This window comes from Pseudophryne corroboree, chromosome 4, assembly GCF_028390025.1.
Source record: "Pseudophryne corroboree isolate aPseCor3 chromosome 4, aPseCor3.hap2, whole genome shotgun sequence".
Taxonomy (NCBI): domain Eukaryota; kingdom Metazoa; phylum Chordata; class Amphibia; order Anura; family Myobatrachidae; genus Pseudophryne; species Pseudophryne corroboree.
Genome location: NC_086447.1, coordinates 229,508,831 through 229,530,634, shown reverse-complemented (window position 1 = coordinate 229,530,634; position 21,804 = coordinate 229,508,831). Strand labels below are relative to the sequence as shown.

At 41.7% G+C, this 21,804-nt stretch overlaps 2 pseudogenes; one reads left to right on the top strand and one right to left on the bottom strand.

Moving 5' to 3' along the window:
* Positions 1-14,751: 14,751 nt before the first annotated feature.
* LOC134912185 (5S ribosomal RNA) lies at positions 14,752-14,869 on the bottom strand (annotated as a pseudogene).
* A 6,077-nt stretch (positions 14,870-20,946) lies between these two features.
* LOC134912184 (5S ribosomal RNA) lies at positions 20,947-21,064 on the top strand (annotated as a pseudogene).
* Positions 21,065-21,804: the final 740 nt, after the last annotated feature.

Below are 21,804 nucleotides of genomic sequence, written 5' to 3'. Positions count from 1 at the left end.
GCAGCTCCATCCCTTTCATGTACCCTGTTCTGATGTGAGTTGGGGCTTATATGCCAGCGGTCATGGTGCCGGCAGTCAGAATACCGGCAGCAGCATCCCAATGGTTAGAATACCGACAGGGGTAGGGTAGTATGTAAACCTACCCTACCTAACCCTAATCCTCAATTCCTGTAGCCTAAGCCTAATCCCCCGCCCTGGAAGCCTAACCCTAACCCTCCCCGGGGGTGCCTAAACTTAACCCTCCTCCTTGCAGCCTAACGCTCCCCCTCCAGGTTCCCGGCAGCCAGGATCCTAACTGGATCCCTCTGATGTGGTTGGAGTGTGCTGCTTTTACTGTGAGTTCTGAATTGCTAAAAATCATAGCACACATTGGGATAACAGTTAATGCTCAGAAAGTGCTCATAATAAATACCCAAGTGGCTTGGGGCATGTGAAATGAGAAGAGAGGCAGATGCATTCTTCCCATTCTCCAAATGAGTGTGAAGCATTGTTTATTTGTAAGAAAAAGAGTATGCACTGCAGTGTAAAAATCTTCTAAAAGACTGGTCCATTAGTTTTAGGGGTTTTGCATAAATTGGTGTGTTTTGCCAATCATTAATAGGGCACCTGTAAAGTAAAGCCCACCTGCGCTGAAGTTTGCAAATTTACCCCAACATTTTAGTTGCACTTTGTGTCTACACATCCTTACTGTCTGTGGCAACATATACATGGGCCAGTATTTACTAAAAATCCGAGTTTTGCCGATTTGTGTTTTTTTTTTCTAAGTCCCAATCCGGGAATTTACTAAGCACCAATCTCGGCAGTGTCTGGTCTATTCGTAATAGTTTGAATAACAGCCTTCCGAAATACGAATGAATAGACCATCGGTCAAACGCGGCTGTTATTTCATAGAATACGGCCATTCACTATTCATTCGTATTTGGGTGTTAGTTTCTGAGTGCTCAAGTACGGGTCTGTTTTTTTTTCGAATCGTTTAAAAAAGCAGCTAAAAAAAATAGACCTGCTTTTTCCAGTCGAGTTTGGATAACCATGCACGGATCAGTGAGATCTGTGCATGGTTATCTATGGGAAAGGATCTGTTTAGTGTAAAATCAGTAAAAAAAATTGCGTGGGGTCCCCCCTCCTAAGCAAAACCAGCCTCGGGCTCTTTGAGCCGGTCCTAGTTTAAAAAATATGGGGGGAAAAATGACAGGGGTTCCCCCATATTTAATCAACCAGCACCGGGCTCTGCGCCTGGTCCTGGTTCCAAAAATACGGGGGGGGAAAAAAGCAAAGGGGTCCCCCATATTTCTGAAACCAGCACCGGGCTCCACTAGCTGGGGAGATAATGCCACAGCCGGGGGACACTTTGATATCGGTCCCTGCGGCCGTGCCATTAAAACCCCAACTAGTCACCCCTGGCCGGGGTACCCTGGATGAGGGGGGACCCCTTCAATAAAGGGGTTCCTCCCCTCCAGCCACCCAAGGGCCAGGGGTGAAGCCCGAGGCTGTCCCCCCATCCAAGGGCGGCGGATGGGGGGCTGATAGCCTTGTTGAAAAAATTTGAATATTGTTTTTAGTAGCAGTACTACAAGTCCCAGCAAGCCTCCCCCGCAAGCTGGTACTTGGAGAACCACAAGTACCAGCATGCGGTGGAAAACCGGGCCCGCTGGCACCTGTAGTACTACTACTAAAAAAATACCCCAATAAAAACAGGAGACACACACCTTGAAAGTATAAGTTTATTACATACATCCACACCTCCAAACATACATACTTACCTATGTTCACACGAGGCTCGGTCCTCTTCTCCATGTAGAATCCATGGGGTACCTGTGGAAAAAATTATACTCACATAATCCAGTGTAGATCGGTCCTCTTCTGTTCTCTGTATAATCCACGTACTTGTCAAAAAAATAAAACGCAAACCCGACCACGCACTGAATGGTGGGAACTTTGTGGTCTGCGGTTGACCGAAAGTAACCTCACCGCTGACCACAAAGTTCCCACCATTGGTTACAATGGAGCGCATAGGCGCTACATTGTATCACTGCCGTGTGCTGCCTGACAGACACTACAGGAGCACACAGCCAATCAGGAGGGTGCCACGACGTGGCGCTCCCTGATTGGCTGAAGGGACCCTCTTTGACAGGAGTCAGGGGGGGTCCTGGCAGTCGGGGAAAGGGGTCCCATGTGTAAACATGGGACCCCTTTCAGTGCGTGGTCGGGTTTGCGAGACCGAGCCTCGTGTGAACATAGGTAAGTATGTATGTTTGGAGGTGTGGATGTATGTAATAAACTTATACTTTCAAGGTTTGTGTCTCCTGTTTTTATTGGGGTATTTTTTTAGTAGTAGTACTACAGGTGCCAGCGGGCCCGGTTTTCCACCACATGCTGGTACTTGTTGTTCTCCAAGTACCAGCTTGCGGGGGAGGCTTGCTGGGACTTGTAGTACTGCTACTAAAAACAATATTCACATTTTTTCAACAAGGCTATCAGCCCCCCATCCGCCGCCCTTGGATGGGGGGGGATAGCCTCGGGCTTCACCCCTGGCCCTTGGGTGACTGGAGGGGGGACCCCTTGATTTAAGGGGTCCCCACTCCTCCAGGGTACCCCGGCCAGGGGTGACTAGTTGGGGTTTTAATGGCACGGCTGCAGGGACCGATATCAAAGTGTCCCCCGGCTGTGGCATTATCTCCCCAGCTAGTGGAGCCCGGTGCTGGTTTCAGAAATACGGGGGACCCCTACGCTGTTTGTCCCCCGTATTTTTGGAACCAGGACCAGGCGCAGAGCCCGGTGCTGGTTGTTTAAATATGGGGTAACCCCTGTCATTTTTTTCCCCATATTTTTTAAACCAGGATCGGCTCAAAGAGCCCGAGGCTGGTTATGTTTAGGAGGGGGGACCCCACGCAATTTTTTTCAAGATTTTAAAGACTTTAATGAACTTTTTAAGGTACACAATGAAGCCCTGCACGGATCTCACAGATCCGGCCGGGTTTCCTTGTGTTTTTTCAGGCAGTGTTTTACTCATCACTCCCGAAAAACACTGCCTGATATTACGAATCACATCGACATCGGAAAAAACGATTGTGCAAAACTCGGCAGCTTAGTGAATGACCGTATCAGGATTCAAAAAGTTGCAGTAAAATGCTCCCGATACCATTCGAGTTCAAACACCCTTCAAAACGGACAAAACACGAATATTCGCAAATAAACCCCATGGTCTCTGCCCGCATGTGAATGACCACTGTCTGCATCTGCACTCCCTTTCTGTTTACAGTGGTACAGCAGTCGTATGTCTGAAAAGAGACATAGATTGTGAATAATCAAATATGCACAATGAAAAAAGTGAAATTTGTGGCAAAAATCTGCAAATAGCATTTATAACAGATTCTGAATAAGGCACATTATGTGTAGAAGTCAGTGGTTCCCAAACGTGGTCCTGAAGGCATGCCAACAGTCCAGGTATTAAGGATATCCATTCTCAGCACAGGTGACTTAATTAGTACTTCAGTCAGTTTGATTATACTATCTGCACAGAAGTAGGGATATCCCTAAAACCTGGACTGCTGGGGTGCCTTGAGGACCACGTTTGGGAACCACTGGTATAATGTAGGGATTTGAAGGTATTTCTGTGCAATTTTTTTTGAAGTGAAGCATTTGTTCTGTATTCCTGAGTTGAACGCAGAGGGCTAAGTGTGAACCAGCCCTACCCCTGGGTCAAAAGTAGTTACATATGGCTCAGCTTCCAGGGTACCAGATTAACAATGGGACAGATGGAACTACAGTATAGTTTTCTACATACTAATTGCCCCATCATCATGCTAGCATGATGGTGACCAGCTTTTTAGGGAAACACTGGGGTTGATAGTCTAGGGTGTGTACACATCAATGTGGCTCTGGTTACACCCACATGGCACTAGTTACACCCACACAACACTGGTCACAGCTCCTCCCATTCTCGGTATAGGCCCTTGAACATTTTTAATCCCAGGCCCATGTTGGCTCCAGAAATGGGAAGTGTAATACATCTGCAAAACAGATTTGTGTTCTTCATTCCTTCATCAGCCAGAATTAGGGCTTGATTCCAAGTTGGATGCTGCAGTATCTGTTGGTGCGTCTTTTGCCGGTATTGTTTATGCAACTTTACTACAAATACTGCTAAAAGGACTGAGACGCTTATGCTGAATGTCTTTAGATGCTGCAATACCGCTTGGTGTGTCTTTAGATGCAACAGTCACACCCTGAAATCTTGCACCATCCCCATGCTAGGTGCAGGTTGTCTGCCAGAGTATGACTTTCAATGTCATTGATTATGCGTCTGGAGTTCACAGCCATTCAGTGACACACCTGCTACACTTCCTTAGCACACCCATAAGATATCTGTGCGACTCAACTGTGTGCAACACGAATATTGCGCCTGACTCCCAATTAGGCAATGAGAGAATTTGATCATTTGGATAAGTCCTAAAGGATACGACATCCAAATATTTGAGATTCAAGTGACAGTACTAAATATTAGTGATGTTTAGGCAAAGTTTGGTGCAAATAAAGTTTCAGCAAAGGTGCAAAGTTCATCAATAGAATGATTGAGTCTCACTAGTATATAGCTATTTACCCAGCTATCCATTATGCACTGTACAGTGGGGATCATTCCGAGTTGATCGCTCATTGCCGATTTTTGCAACAGAGCGATTAAAGCTAAAATGTGCATGCGCATGGTACGTAGTTCTCATGCGCTAAGTATTTTAACACAAAACTTAGTAGATTTACTCACTTCCGAATGAAGAATTTTCTTTGTTGTAGTGATCGGAGTGTGATTGACAGGAAGTGGGTGTTTCTGGGGGGAAACTGGCCGTTTTCTGGGAGTGTGCGGAAAAACGCAGGCGTGTCAGGGAAAAATGCTGGAGTGTCTGGAGAAACGGGGGAGTGGCTGGCCGAACGCAGGGCGTGTTTGTGACGTCAAACCAGGAACGAAACGGCCTGAGCTGATCACAATCTGTGAGTAGGTCTGGAGCTACTCAGAAACTGCTAAGAATTTTCTATTCTCAATTCTGCTAATCTTTCGTTCGCTATTCTGCTAAGCTAAGATACACTCCCAGAGGGCGGCGGCCTAGCTTGTGCAATGCTGCTAAAATCTGCTAGTGAGCGAACAACTCGGAATGACCCCCCGTATTTGTACATTTCTGTTTATCAGAATGTTCGGTATAGTGTATGAATAAAACGGGGATGATTTCAGTCAGTACATGCTGCTGTTTTGTCCATTCATAATTATCTCTTTACTCTTAGAACAGGTCTGTCTTTGGTGCAAAACGCAGATCGGCAGATGTTGATGACTGGCAATCGGTTGGGTAATCATCAAAATCCAGTATGTTAAAAATCCTTGATTTGCAAATCCCAATAGTTTTTCAAATGAAATTGGCGGATCAAGGATTTTCAACATGATGGATTTCTCCTATCCCCCGACCCAGGCATCGAGAGCACAGGGAATTGTCTCGATACTCTGCTGATGTATGGGCCCTTTAAGTGAGAATGAATGGTTGTAGCACAGTTCAGCTGACTCGCTGCAAGTGGAGATGCAACTGGAATGTATCCTTTCTGGCACATGCTTGATGCACAGTGTGAAAACAGGCAAAATATGTTCTGCAAATGGACATGTGTTTAACTATACATCATACTTCCAATTGTCCATTTTTAGCAGGACAGCTCCATTTTTCTGGGACTGTCCCGATGTCTCACCTGTGGGCCACAGTGTCTTGTAGGGGTGGGGTGGAATGTTGGACGGAACACTATCACCGCTGCTCTGCATAGTAGAGCAAACAACAGTTGAATAGATGCCATGCAATGTGCGCAACATCTATACTCAGTGGGCCTAATTCATGTTTGTAAGTAGAGCAAACCTTAACTAAAATCTGTAATCTATCTCTCTCTACTGGTATCTTTCCCTCTCTGTTTAAACATGCAGTCATTACTCCCATTCTAAAAAAACACAACTCTGACCCAAACACACTCTCTAACTACCGTCCCATTTCCCAGCTACCCAGTCCCTCCAAGCTACTTGAGAGGCTTGCCTACACTCGCCTTACACACTTTCTTAACTCGCACAACTTATTGGATCCACTTCAGTCAGGCTTTCGTGCCCAACACTCCACAGAGACGGCACTGACCAAAGTAGTGAATGATCTAGTCACTGCTAGATCAAAAGGCCATTACACACTACTTATTCTTCTAGATCTCTCTGCTGCTTTTGACACTGTTGACCACTCTCTTCTCATACAAACACTACAATCCCTAGGTCTTCAGGATACAGCCCTTTCTTGGTTCTCATCCTACCTATCTAATCGCTCTTTCAGTGTTCACTTCTCTGATTCTACCTCCTCTTCTCTACCTCTATCAGTTGGAGTACCGCAAGGCTCAGTCTTAGGTCCTCTGCTTTTCTCAATCTATACCTCCTCTCTTGGTAAACTAATCAGCTCCTTTGGATTTCAGTATCATTTGTATGCTGATGATACTCAAATCTACCTATCCTCCCCAGATTTGTCACCACCAGTATTGGCTCGTGTCACTGGATGCCTGTCTGCCATTTCATCTTGGATGTCATCTCGCCACCTCAAACTCAACATTTCCAAAACCGAATTAATTATTTTCCCACCAGCTAAGAGTAGTTACCAACCTGATATCTCTATAACTGTTGACAATGCAACTATCCACCCCACCCCACAAGCTCGTTGCCTAGGTGTCACCCTTGACTCTGAACTGTCCTTTGTTCCACACATTCAATCTGTCTCTAAATCATGTTACATGCACCTTAAAAACATATCCAAAATACGCCCTTATCTTACACAAGACACTGCAAAAACTCTAATTCATGCACTCATCATCTCCCGCATTGATTATTGTAATAGTCTCCTTACTGGTCTTCCCAAACATAGGCTATCACCACTTCAATCCATTTTAAATGCAGCTGCGAGGCTAATCTTCCTCGCCAGACGTTCTTCATCTGCTGATCCGCTCTGTCAGTCCCTCCATTGGTTACCGGTATTCTACCGTGTCAAATATAAAATACTTTTACTTACATACAAGGCTATTAACCAAACTGCACCATCATACATCTCCTCACTCATCTCAAAATATCTCCCTACCAGACCTCTCCGCTCTGCACAAGATCTGCGTCTCTCATCCACATGTATTACCTGTTCCCACTCAAAATTACAGGACTTTACCCGGGCTTCACCCACTCTGTGGAATGCACTCCCACGCACAATAAGACTCTCCTCTAGTCTCCAAACCTTTAAACGTTCTCTGAAAACTCATCTCTTCAGACAAGCCTACCAAATTTCTGACCCACACACATAACCTTCACAGCTTCCCTATCAAGTTACATCCCCTCTGTACAGTCCACATAAACTCACATTTTGTCTTCCAACATTGCTGGGTGATCATATCATATACAACCCATTAAGAACCTAGCAACCTGGGGAACCATTATGTGACAAGTAGCATCTATCCTTGTGTATCAATGCCTATTTCCCTATAGATTGTAAGCTCGCGAGCAGGGCCTTCCTACCTCTGTCTGTCTGTCTGTCTTTACCCAGTTTTGTTCTATAATTGTTGTTCTAATTGTAAAGCGCAACGGAATATGCTGCGCTATATAAGAAACTGCTAATAAATAAATAAATAAATTATCAAGCAACTTTGCAAAAACCATGTTGCACTGCAGGTGGGGCAAATGTAACGTGCAGAGAGATCCTAATTTTAGATGGGGTGTGTTCAAATTGAAATCTAAATTGCAATGGCATGCCTCCACAGTGGTGCAAACAAGGGTGTCGCGAGGCCATGCCCCCTCCCAAGAGGTTCTGCCTCCTTTTCGGGTGGTACGTAGGATCATGATTTCATCAAGAGTATTGTTGGTAGGTTTGATACATTATCCCCAAATTGTCTTATGTAATTATTTTATATGTATAAGTATTTCTGAGCTTCCCTATCGCATAAGTGATCGCAAATTAAGGGAGCTGTGATGTGGCATTATACAAAACTCTCAAACAGAGTGTTGTATTGCACACAGCTCACTGCACTCTATGGGGGTCATTCCGACCCGATCGCACGCTGCAATTTTTCATAGTTTTTCGGATTGGGTCCGAACTGCGCATGCGCTGCAGCTGCAATGTGCAGGAGCGCCGCTGCCCGGCGACGGGGATCCGGGAAGTGATTAAACTAATGAAGATCGGGATCACAGCGCCAAACGCAAGGTGATTGACAGTAGGAAGGTGTTCCTGGGTGGCAACTGGACCGTTTTCTGGGGGTGTCGAGGAAAACGCAGGCGTGTCCAGGCATTTGCAGGGCGGTTGTCTGACGTCAATTCCAGGACCTGACAGGCTGAAGTGATCGCAGTGGCTGAGTAAGTTCAGAGCTACTCAGAAACTGCACAAAACTTTGTGGCACTGCTCCCCTGCACATGCATTTGCACACTTGCTAAGCTAAAATACACTCCCCCACAGGGGGCGACTATCTGATCACACGGGCTGCAAAAAATTTCAGCGTGCGATCAACTCGGAATGAGGCCCCATGTCTGTTTGTATTTTTTGTAAACAAAGTTAATCTCAAATTGTACAGATTGTTTTTTAATAAGATCATTGATTAACAATTACATTTCCACTCTTTATTAAATGGGAATGTTAATGCTAAAACAATGCCGCTTCTCAAATGACCATATTTATTTTTGTTGGCTATTCTTTTGGCAACAGCTGTATTGACAGAATGATCTAACATGACATGCACACAGTTATAGGTTATGACTGGTATGTTAACATTTTTTGTTGCCTTTGATACTTTGATTATTTATATGTTCTTTCATTTTGCTAGCAGTTTTCCATTTGTAAAACAAAAACAAAACAAGAAAGACAGCAAAACATTAAAGAGGACACATCCCAACTGGGATAATTAGCTGTTTACACTGTGCTCAGATCACTATGTATAGCAGTCACTAGAAATCATAGAAGAACAGTAAATGCCAGTATCATTGCAGGGCACATACTGTAGGAGGAACTGGTACACATGATGTCACAAAGTCATACAGTAAGTAAGTGCCAGGAGCAGGAAGATGGGTTCAGGCTGTCTTAGGACGTGCCATGTGCTTTTCTACGCAAGCTGTAAAAAGGTGCTAGGCAACATTGGTCACAAACAATTCGTTACTGCCCTAGATAAAGCTGCATGTGAATACGGGGAATCTGCATTATCCCCAGAGAAGAGCAATGCTGTCATATCCATTAAACAAACCAGGCTTTTGCATAGTCAGGAACCCTGATTGACCTAAACAATTATTATTCTTTTTTGACAAAGCAGAAAAAGGAAGGTGGGGTCAAAACAGTATGTCGCCTAAGGCCCCATGTCTTAATCAAACTCAGATGTAGACAAGCATTACAAATAAGGATAGTATGAGGGAAGAGTACTGTGTACAACAATGGCATGTAGTCAACATGTCAACAATCAGACCAGGTCGACATGCTCATTATGTGGACAGTCAAAATGTAGAAATTGACAAGCTCATGTTAGTTTTAGGTTTTGGACGAAAAACAGTATGCTGACTGCCGACCTTCAGAATGTCAATATATCACTATCGACACAGTGATATTCTATATATCACATGTCATCATAATGTCAATGTCAGGATTCTGAATGTCTGCAGTTACTAAACTCATAAAGCAGCTTTGTAGCATCAGTCTGTTACAGTCAGCGATATGTGTTGTGTTATCTAGGTGGTCATTTAACGTTTGTGCCATTTATTTTAGCATGCTTTTCTTTGCAGTACCGATAGTACAGTAAGAGGGCAATGACTAAATTGAGAACCATATTGCATGTATATACTATAAGATTTGGGTATGGGTGACCGGCGGTTGGGATACCACCGGTCACTATACTGCTTCCGAGATCCTGGTGTTTAGATAGCTGGCAGGGGAGGGGAGGCAAGTGCAACAAAGCCCATGTGGGCTTGGTGGTGCGCTGCGTTCGCCAAAGGTCCTATTACACTCTATGGGTGTTGTGGATACCCATGAGTTGGAATAGTCCCTGTCAGTTGGCATGCCGACTGTCGGGCTTTAAACCGAGTAGGATTCCAGCATCTGGTCTCTCGACCACTGGTCACATAACCACATCCCAACTGTACAAAGGCTATTACACATCTGTCTGCTTGCCACATATCGTTACCTACTATCATACTGTAATTCATTTCAAAGATGCGTTGATTTCTATAGTTGCTCTTATAACCCCTATGGATGGGGGTACCCTTGTTTTGAAAGAGTCCCCTCTTTTAAACTACTTTATGTGCCCCCATAGATATTTAGCAATATAGGCTGTGGGCTAACCTCCCTAATTGGGATTGGGATTAGTCCCTAATTATAGTTATATGTATCTGAACTCTCTATATTGTAGTACAGCCTATTTATACTACCAATTCATGTGCGTGGTATTGCTGTGTGCAATTATGGCATTTTAAGTGACATTTTTAATTGTTTATTTACAGTATGTGTATTATTAAACTAATGAAATTTTAATACACTTGAACTTCATTGTTTTAAGTATGGGTGCATGCAAATGCCATCTTGAAAATTGCTGATCTGAGAGAAGTGTAGAGGAGAAAAGAGGTTCTGATTGCTACTGTATTAGTGATGAATACATACAGTGGATTTCCCATGCAGAAGAGAATTATGTTATTGCCCGATTATAACAGGGGATGTGACTTTGTTTTTATTACTTCTATCATATAGACAGTGCCAGTGGGAAGGGTATGCAATAGTGCCTTTCCTTGTGTATCAATGCCTATTTCCCTATAGATTGTAAGCTTGCGATCAGGGCCTTCCTACCTCTATGACTGTTTGTTTATTACCCAGTTTTTTATTTTATCATTGTGTCCAGTTGTAAAGTGCAACGGAATTTGCTGCGCTAGAAAATAAACTGTTAATAAATAAATAAATATTCATTATACAATATATTGCATTTGTCCATTTGAAGTGTGAGGAACCGCCTTTAGATTTCCATCCCATAGGTTGCTATATTGAGTGTACCTAGAGAACCTTCACCTGTTGTTTTAAATTTTCAGTTGAAGCCTGAAACTACATTTTCCTTCCATTCCTCCCATTTTTTTTTAGAAAAAGCTGAGTGTAATTTTAAAATTGCAACATGTGTTTGTCTATGTAATATGTAACCATTTTTTATTCACATAATTTCTATAACTAAGCAATGTAAATCTTCCGTAAATAAAATGTTCCTATACTTGTCTATTTTAAGATATGCTCCAGAACTTAGCACCTCTTGATATCTTTAGTAATAGGATGTGCAATCCAGGTTCCCCCCTTTTTTCCACTATTTTTGTGTATATATTGTACACTGAGCGGCAAGGCTTCCTTCCTCTGGTATTGGCACTCCTCCCATTCACCCTCAGGTGTTTTAATTAGCTGGGTTCCTGCATTTCAGATCACACATTGATAAGGCTCTATTTAGAGGTAAGTCCTGAATACATTTATAGAATGTGATAGTATTGGGAATGTTAGGGACCCATGTTATGAGGTCACCTGGTCGCAGTACATGGGCCCACATATTTGCGCAAATGTGTGCTAAGAACTTCAATTATACGCCATGTTAATTGTGAGGGTTTATTTAAATAATTTTTACTATCAGTGTTCTTAGTGCTAAGAGTGTGCATCTGCATCTCTCTTCCCCCCAGCATAGTATTAGAAGCCTCAGCATGATAGCACCTCTTGATATCTTTAGTAATAGGATGTGCAATTCAGGTTCCCCCCTTTTTTCTTTGAGGAAGCTAACAGATTGCTAATGTTACTCTAAAACTATTATTATTCATTGTTAGAAGCAGGAAGGGGGGGAGGGGGGACAACTAGCTGTGTGGTAGTTTGTGTTGCTCAATTGACATATAGTTAGGGGAACTGTGGTTTCTTTGCGTGTTTACCACTGATGTTGTCAGAGCCAACACTTGTTTCACCTTTAACAAGTATTCTACTAGGGTCAGGACAGCAATTGTGCAGATCCCTAAGTCCTGATGTAGTGAGGACAAAACCAAATATAATACTCACAATAAATGTTCTGTCATTCTACACATTATACCACTTCTGCCCCAACCTGTGGTGAATACACAAAGGAGCCACACTTCACTATAACAATAGTTGGTGTGCAAACTTAAGTGTTCCTACTGTAGTCACTGACAAGGCTGAATGCCGTGTAGTATTATCACTCGCCTATTTATGAATAAAATTCACCTGATCATTATGAATCAAGGGGGTCATTCCGAGTTGTTCGCTCGCAAGCCGTTTTTTGCAGCTTTGCACACGCTAAGCCTACGCCTACTGGGAGTGAATCTTAGCATAGTAAAATTGCGAACGATGTATTCGCAATATTGCGATTACACACCTCGTAGCAGTTTCTGAGTAGCTTCAGACTTACTCGGCACCTGCGATCAGTTCAGTGCTTGTCGTTCCTGGTTTGACGTCACAAACACACCCAGCGTTCGCCCAGACACTCCTCCGTTTCTCCGGCCACTCCTGCGTTTTTTCCGGAAACGGTAGCGTTTTTTCCCACACGCCCATAAAACGGCCTGTTTCCGCCCAGAAACACCCATTTCCTGTCAATCACATTACGATCGCCAGAACGATGAAAAAGCCGTGAGTAAAATTACTAAGTGCATAGCAAATTTACTTGGCGCAGTCGCAGTGCGGACATTGCGCATGCGCATTAAGCGGAAAATCGCTGCGATGCGAAGATTTTTACCGAGCGAACAACTCGGAATGAGGGCCCAAGTGAAGTACAACAGTATTCAGGTGGTTTGCAAGAATTTTTGCATAAATCTTGATATCAGTATTTAACAGCAAGATGAGCCTATAGTAAACACAGTTGGAAGTGTTGTTCTCTTTTAGGATAACTTTGATCCTGGTTTCAAGAGCCTCCATGATGAGCCACCAGACATTACACCATTGAACACTTCAGCAAGATAATGGCAGAGTATGGCATTAAAGATTTTATAATAAATGACCATGAACCCATCGGGGCCTGGGGCTTTATTAAAGATAATGCCTTTGATCACATTGGAGATCTCCTGTACTGTACCTCAACTATGGCACTCATAAATTTAAGAACAGAAGGGGATAGATTTACTAGGTGGCAGTAGGACAGAACATTCTGCACAGATTCTATAGAAGGAGGAAGGTCGTTTGTGAAAGACGAAAGATTATACAATTTAGTATAAAACTTCTCGAGCTCCCCATTAATTTGAGCAGGATCATGAATAGATCTTCCTGAGTGAGATTTGATCACAAGAATATTGTTCTGTGAGGATTTGGACTGAAGCATGGATGCCAACAATTTGCGATAACATCTTTTTCCTAAAAGTTTTGATTTAGCCATTTAAAGCAGGACTAAGCCATAGCAGTAAGCAAAAGGGCTGAGCTCACCTCTTGCAGTTTTTTAAGTTTGCAATAGTCAACAGCTGAGCCTGTAGTTTTATGTAATCTAACCAACTAAGCAATGAGGTCCAAAAGTTCAAGAATTTTGTGAGATCTAGTCTTCCTAGCATGTGCAGTCGCTAATCTAATTGCAGTGGATCCCTGCCTTATTGGCATCCCATAGCAACATTGAAGAAAATTCAGGACTAGCATTAATAGAGAAGTAGCTTTAATAAAGACATCTAGCTGCAGCCCTAATTGAGGTATTAGGAAGACCCTCTCATAAAGTCATCAGAATAAGGAGCAATTACAACAATAAGAATTATCTATGTCCACTGTATTTTTCTTGAGTTGGGGGCATAAACATTTACTAATGTAGAAGTGATATTATTCAAGTGCCAAAACAACCCTCTGGGTCCTTACTGTCATGAGTCACTGCTGTGGCTCATTCCTGTTTGCATTCTGTTTATGTATTTTATGTTATATTTCTGTTTGCATGCCATGTTTTGTCATGTACTTGTTTAGAGTACTGTTTCTGGCCGCCTTTGGTGAGTCTGTGTAACTGCAGCCTGTCTCCTGTATGTGTGGCCTGTGCAGCCTCACCTGTCAGATAATTAGGGCATTAAGTGATGAGTCTGTGTAACTGCAGCCTGTATCCTGTATGTGTGGCCTGTGCTCTCTCACCTGTCAGATAATTAGGCCATTACCATGTGTCTAGCTTCCAACCATCCTGATTGGGGCATGCTTCCTTTATTAACCATCCTGCCTTTCACCTGATGCAGGTGATAGATACATGTTCGGTTTGTACCTGTTTCCAGGCCCTGTCCTATGGTGGAATCTTGAACCTATTTGGAAAAGTAAGAAAAATGGTTCCCGAATAGTACTGGAGCCAAAGAGAAAAAAGAAAGACTATATGTCTCTTCTGGGGCACACTTGTATTGAAAATTGTGAAAGATGTTATGTTTAAAATATAACTTTTATTATTTACCCTCTTAAAGTAATGGCTATGAGGCAAAAAGAGAAATAACAACAAATAGAATAAATTTATCAATCAATCAAAGTAAACATCAAATGATGTAATGATCACAAATCTGGCATAGTAGCTCAGTGAACGAAAATATGTATGTATCTCCAATGTTGAGAAATGGTCTCTTCTTCCGAATTTATAACAATATAAACTATGATGGAAGTATAGCAGGAAGAGAGAGAAAATATACAATATAATATATACCGGGCTCCACCATGAATGCTGGTTAAGTATGGATTAGGAAAGATAAAAGGGGGTAATGCTTGGTTCTAGGTCCTGTGTCGTTGGTTTGGATACAAATACCTGCAGTACCTGGTATTCTCTGGTGGTCTCCCACCCAGGTACTGACCTGGCCCACAGTGCTTGGCTTCCAAGATCAGACGAGGTTGGGCATACTCAGTGTGGTTTGACCGCAGGTAGATATATCACACCTGATGACACTGGGAACCATGTATTGTAGGCTCTGAGAGAAATCCCAACTTTCCTGTAGGATTGCTGGGGGCTCTTGAATCGAAATACCTGTGGTACCTGGTATTCACTGATGGTCTCCCAACCAGGTACTGACCCGGCCCACAGTGCTTAGCTTCCAAGATCAGATGAAGTTGGTCATATTCCGTGTGGTTTAGCCGTAGGTGGATAAATCACACCTAATAGCTACTGGAAACCATATGGGAAACAAATAAACTGGGGACTATATGGGTCTGATCTGAAGTTTCTGTGGGAACTCCCCAAGTATTGTGAGTGGATGATAGTGTGACACTGCTGCGAAGAAGGTTGAGTGATAGAGAATCAGGTCTGAGTTAGACACCACTTCTGCTTTTTGATCATCTGCCTGGGCAACGAATGAAAAAATGAGAGGGTGGTGAGAAATGACACTGAGACAGAAGAAAGATAGAGGAACACTTCTACTGTCCTGTTTTGTAACAAAATGGTGTTCTGTTTACATGTTGCATTGCAGAGCCACCAGGATTGTTTAAACAGGATCAGAGGGAGTTCCATAAATCCCATATAAGTGGGAATGTTTTCAAGGATTATCTGTTTGTGTACAGAGAAAATGGTTTGGTAATAATCTGTGGTAAATCGCATGTTTGCTCCGCAACTGCTAAATACAGTCAGCGACACAAAAAACCTTCTTAAATTTGCACTGTATCAGTTGTCACTATCAAACGAGAAAATACTCGTATCTGTGAGAGAGATAATTAAATATAGACAAATATCTTGTGCATATACAAAAACCAAAATAAGGACTGAACCTATCAGGAACCATAAGTGGATCATTATTATACATTAATTAATTATGTATCCTGGACATTGATGCGGCTATTGGTAAGTATGGCATATTTCCATGTTGCCATATATCCCTGGTTGGTGATAAAAAAAAATATATATATATATATACTTGTAAATATGATACTATATTAAATTAAATTGAATTAAATTAAAATAAAAAATAAATAAAAATAAAAATAAATGACTAAATAAATGTAAAACATTAAAAATAAAAATACAAATTATTTTTGAATGTAAATGAAAATGAAAATGAAAAAAAATGAAACAAAATAAAAAAAAATGTAAAAAAATAATAATAATAATAATGAAATAATAATAATAATAATAATAATAATAATAATAATAATAATATAATAATATATAAATAAAATGTATAGAAGGGTGGCTCAAAATAAGGGATAAAGTTATGTATAGCTGCTGAGTGTGTGTGTGTTAGACATTGTGTGGTGAGGGGTGATAAGAGAATTGCTGATATAGTCGTGGAAGTGACATGTGAAAGGTGTAATTGAGTGAGATTAATTGGTTGTTTGGATGAGAAATCTGATTGATGTTGGATCTGTTTGTCGGGTGGTGTAAATAGTGAGATTGGGAAAAAAAGGGGGGAATTGGGGGGAGGAATGGGGTAACTGGGGAAGAAAGAATAGAAGCACGAAAGCGGGAGAGGGAAAAGGGAAAGGAAAAGATATGAAGATGGAGTGGGGAGGGGGGAGATCTAACCTATATGAATGGGGAAGCTGTAATAGTGTGTGCTTGAATGAAGAATTGAATTGGTGACGGTGGGGAAAAAAAGGGGAGCATGGTGCTTGAATAGGACATCTAAAATGATGATAGTGGGTGAATGATGCTGAATATTGTGTGGGAGAGGTCCCTAGTGTCCTGAAATGGGAAGAAAAAAAGTGTTTGTTGTGAACGTGTGTGATATAAAAAAAAGGGGGGGGGAAAAGGGGGAGGAAGGGGGAAGGGGGAGGAAGGGAGGAAAAAAAAGGGATGATGAGAACCCGTTGAGGTTCTAAAGGGTTTGAAAGTATTTGAGAGGTCTATGCCCTGTGGTTGATGTGTTGTTTTGGACCCAATAGGGTACCCTGAAGTTTATATGGGAGTATGATGACCTTATAAGAAGACACTGTAACTGATGTATTCATTGAGACCTTTTGGGGCTAAAGTATCCAATCTGAAAGTCCATTCGCTTTCTTTTTTAAGAAGCATGGCCATAGTGTCTCCACCTCTAATCCCCATTTTAACTTGTTCCAAACCACATATTTTTAAATCTTGCAGGGAACAGGAATGTTTTTGCAGAACGTGTCTGGAGACAGTAGGTAATTGCTTCATCCTTTGCTGGTCCCTGCTTGCATTCCTGATGTTACTCATATGTTCAAGGGCCCTGTGCTTCAACATGCGTGTAGTGATTCCTATATACTTGAGATTGCATGGGCACGAGATGCAATAAACTACATTGGTACTCTTACAGTTAAAGAAATCCTTGATTTTAATGGTGTCCCCATATTTGTCCATTGTTATTTGCAGATTTATTATATGCTCACAGATTTTGCAATTTTCACATGGATAACTTCCTATTATAATGGGATCTTGTGCTGGTCTTGATGTAAAGTGACTTTTGACAAAATGGTCTCTCAAATTTGGAGAGCATCTCCAGCTGAGATCTATTGTGTTGTTGAGTTCTGTGACAGGTCATCATCTGTCAACAATATGGACCAATGTCATTGTAAGATGGATTTAATCTCTTTCCACTCATCACAGAAATCTCCCAAGAATCGAATTGTCGTATTGGCATTAGTGGAATTGGACTCCTGGAAAATTAATAACTCTCTTGAGATGTGAAAACAGATTTTTTTCGCTTTTTTAATGGACCTGGAACTATACCCTCATTCCTTTAATCTGTGTGCCAATTCTTTGCTGCGGGTTGTAAATATTTCATTATTGGAACAGTTTCTTCGTAGGTGTAAAAATTCCCCTTTGGGGATGTTGGTAATTGTAGGGGGGAAGTGGGAGCTACTTTGATGTAGTAAAGTATTGGTAGAAGTGCTCTTACGATAGATTTCAGTCAAAAGCAGGTTATGATCATCTCTGTAAATCCGTAGATCCAGGAAGGATATGCTGTTTAAGTTGTATTCAAAGGTGAACTTGAGGTTTAAATTATTATTGTTCAAATGACTGATGAAAATACCTAATTCCTCAGGTGCTCCACTCCAACTCAAGAGAATGTCATCAATGCAATGGGTCCACAAAATGACATGTTTAATGTGTTCCTCCATTCTGTCCGTAAATACAAACTCCCTCTCCCACCACCCCAGGAAGAGGTTCGCATATGTGGGGGCACAAGCTGCCCCCATTGCTGTACCCCTTACCTGGGTGTAGAAGAGGTTGTTGAAGGTGAAATAATTTTGATGTAATACAAATTGTAAAAGTTGGAGCAAAAAAAGATGGAATTCAGTAATTTCTTCCATTTTGAGAAAGTATTCAACAGCCCGACCCAACTCATGTTGGATACATGTGTATAGAGCCTCCACATCTAAACTGACCAAAAGATTTGTCTCTTCTAATTCTATAGTGTTAATTTTCCAGAGGACATCCGTGGTGTCCTTGGTATAGGATGGAAGGCTCATTACATGATCTCTCAAATGTGTTTCTATGAAAATGCAGGCTTTCTCAAGTAGACCTCCATTGCCCAACACAATTGGCCGACCTGGAGGATTGTGAAGGTTCTTATGTACCTTCGGTAGAAGGTAAAATGTTGGAGTTCTGGAATTGGTGACCGATAGATATTCATGTCCTATTTTGGTTATGGTACCCGATTGGAAAGCTTGATCTACAATTCTCATATACTGTTGCGTATAGTTGGCTGTGGGATCAAATAAACTTTTTTTATAGCAAGATTGATCGTCCAGTTGTTTGTTTGCTTCTGTCAAATACATTTCCACTGGCCATATCACCACATTTCCCCTTTGTCAGAGGGTTTAATCAGGATGTCCTTCCATGATTAAATTTCTCTGATAGCTTTTCTTTCATTCTTGGATAAGTTGCCTACTGGTTTGGAAAATTTTCTTTTTTGGTAGAGTGTATCCAGGTCCCGGGAAACCAGGTTAGTAAATACCTTGACCTCCAGGCAGGTGTTCTCATTGGGAAAAAAGGTGGATTTTTTCTTTAGAGTTGTCCTTTTTGATTGTATGGGTACTGTGGTGTCCATGAGTTCTTCCAGGGCTTCCAATGCTTCTTGTTCTTGAGGTGAAGTCAAGGCTGTAAGTGATTGATCAGATTCGGGATCTACTGAGAATGGTTGTTTAGAGAAGTATTTAGCAAGTAACAATTTGCGACCAAATAGCTGCAGATTCACCTGCCATTGGAATCTATTAAAATTGGCTGTAGGTGAAAAACTCAAGCCCATCCCTAATACCCGTTTCTGATCTTCCGTCAGGACATGTTCGGATAAATTAATAATCTGGAAATGATTTAGATCATGGTTTATTTCTGATTCCTGTGGTTTGGGTATCGGTTGGGGGATGAGGACCCCCATTTTTCCTGACCTCTTCTTCTTACTCCGCCTTGTTTTTATTTTCCTTTGGTGCTGAAATCCCATGCACCTCGGGTTTGTTCTAAAAAAATATTTTTATATTTATTTTTTATTTATCATACTAACTCATATGTTCAGTATTTCACCCTTTTTTAAATTTTTTCCCAATTATTTCACCTTACTCTACTCATTTAAATCTAAAAAAATTTCAAAGTACAGCGATCCCTCAATGTGGAATGAATGCCTTAATTGGCATACTCACTTCTTTCACTATTGCTATAGTTCAATTAGGGGACTTAATTACTGAATTATAGAGTCATATTAAGCTGATTACTAATTAATAGGACCCAACATGTCTTTATAAACCAGCGCAAGGGAGCCGGGGAGCAGGCAACCAGTGAACAAGCTCTTCCGAGTGAAACGCGCATCACTTCCGGTTCCGGTGCTCCGAACTTCCGATCGATGGACCGCGGACACCGGCGTCTCACTGCTGGGCTCACCCTCCATTACGGACACTCAGGAGCGTCGTCCAGCAACCCAGGGGGGTTTCCCACCCCTCCACCTATTATTAGGTTGCATGGTATTTCTGACTTTTCGTCAGACCCGTTCTCCCTGGTAATCTGTTTTTGCTTCATTCATTTTTTATTAACCATTTGTGTGACTATTTTCATGAAGTGAACAGCAAAGTATATATATATTTTTTTTTTCATCACCAACCAGGGATATATGGCAACATGGAAATATGCCATACTTACCAAGAGCCGCATCAATGTCCAGGACACATCATTAATTAATGTATACTAACGATCCACTTATGGTTCCTGATAGGTTCAGTCCTTATTTTGGTTTTTGTATATGCCCAAGATATTTGTCTATATTTAATTACCTCTCTCACAGATACGAGTATTTTCTCGTTTGATAGTGACAACTGATACACTGCAAATTTGAAAAAAAGGTTTTTTGTGTTGCTGACTGTATTTAGCAGTTGCGGAGCAAACATGTGATTTACCACAGATTATTACCAAACCATTTTCTCTGTACACAAACAGATAATCCTTGAAAACATTCCCACTTATATGGGATTTCTGGTACTCCCTCTGATCCTGTTTAAACAATCCTGGTGGCTCTGCAATGCAACATGTAAACAGAACACCATTTTGTTACAAAACAGGACAGTAGAAGTGTTCCTCTATCATTCTTCTGTCTCAGTGTCATTTCTCACCACCCTCTCATTTTTTCATTCGATGCCCAGGCAGATGATCAAAAAGCAGAAGTGGTGTCTAACTCAGACCTGATTCTCTATCACTCAACCTTCTTTGCAGCAGTGTCACACTATCATCCACTCAGCACTCCTCACAATACTTGGGGAGTTCCCACAGATACTTCAGATCAGACCCATATAGTCCCCAGTTTATTTGTTTCCCATATGGTTTCCAGTAGCTATTAAGTGCGATTTATCCACCTACAGCTAAACCACACGGAATATGCCCAACTTCATCTGATCTTGTAAGCTAAACACTGTGGGCCGGGTCAGTACCTGGTTGGGAGACCATCAGCGAATACCAGGTACCACAGGTATTTCGATTCAAGAGCACCCAGCAATCCTACAGGAAAGTTGGGATTTCTCTCAGAGCCTACAATACATGGTTCCCAGTGTCATCAGGTGTGATATATCTACCTGCGGTCAAACCACACTGAGTATGCCCAACCTCGTCTGATCTTGGAAGCCAAGCACTGTGGGCCAGGTCAGTACCTGGGTGGGAGACCACCAGAGAATACCAGGTACTGCAGGTATTTTTATCCAAACCAAGGACACAAGACCTAGAACCAAGCATTACCCCCTTTTATCTTTCCTAATCCATACTTAACCAGCATTCATGGTGGAGCCCGGTATATATTATATTGTACATTTTCTCTCTCTTCCTGCTATACTTTCATCATAGTTTATATTGTTATAAATTCAGAAGAAGAGACCATTTTTCAATATTGGAGATACATACATATTTTCGTTCACAGAGCTACTATGCCAGATTTGTGATCATTACATCATTTGATGTTTACTTTGATTGATTGATAAATTTATTCTATTTTTTGTTATTTCTCTTTTTGCATCATAGCCATTATTTTAAGAGGGTAAATAATAAAAGTTATTTTTTAAACATAACATCTTTCACAATTTTCAATACAAGTGTGCCCCAGAAGAGACATATAGTCTTTCTTTTTTCTCTTTGGCTCCGATACTATATGGGAACCATTTTCCTTACTTTTCCAAATAGTTTACTGAACTATTTCTGGGAGCACTGCAAACCCAGCGCCGAATACTAATTATCTATTTGATATATGGCCATGCGTTGTTTAACACTAGAGCTACAGCTTTAATGATATAATTTCAAACATCAAGCATTTATATAGAGTGATCTTGTGCAGACTCAACCAGCCTTTCTTCTGGAATCTTGAACCTGTCAGCTCAAGAGAGATCCTGTCTGTGTTGTACCCATGACCAGGAGACCCTGCTCGATTGATAACCTGACCAG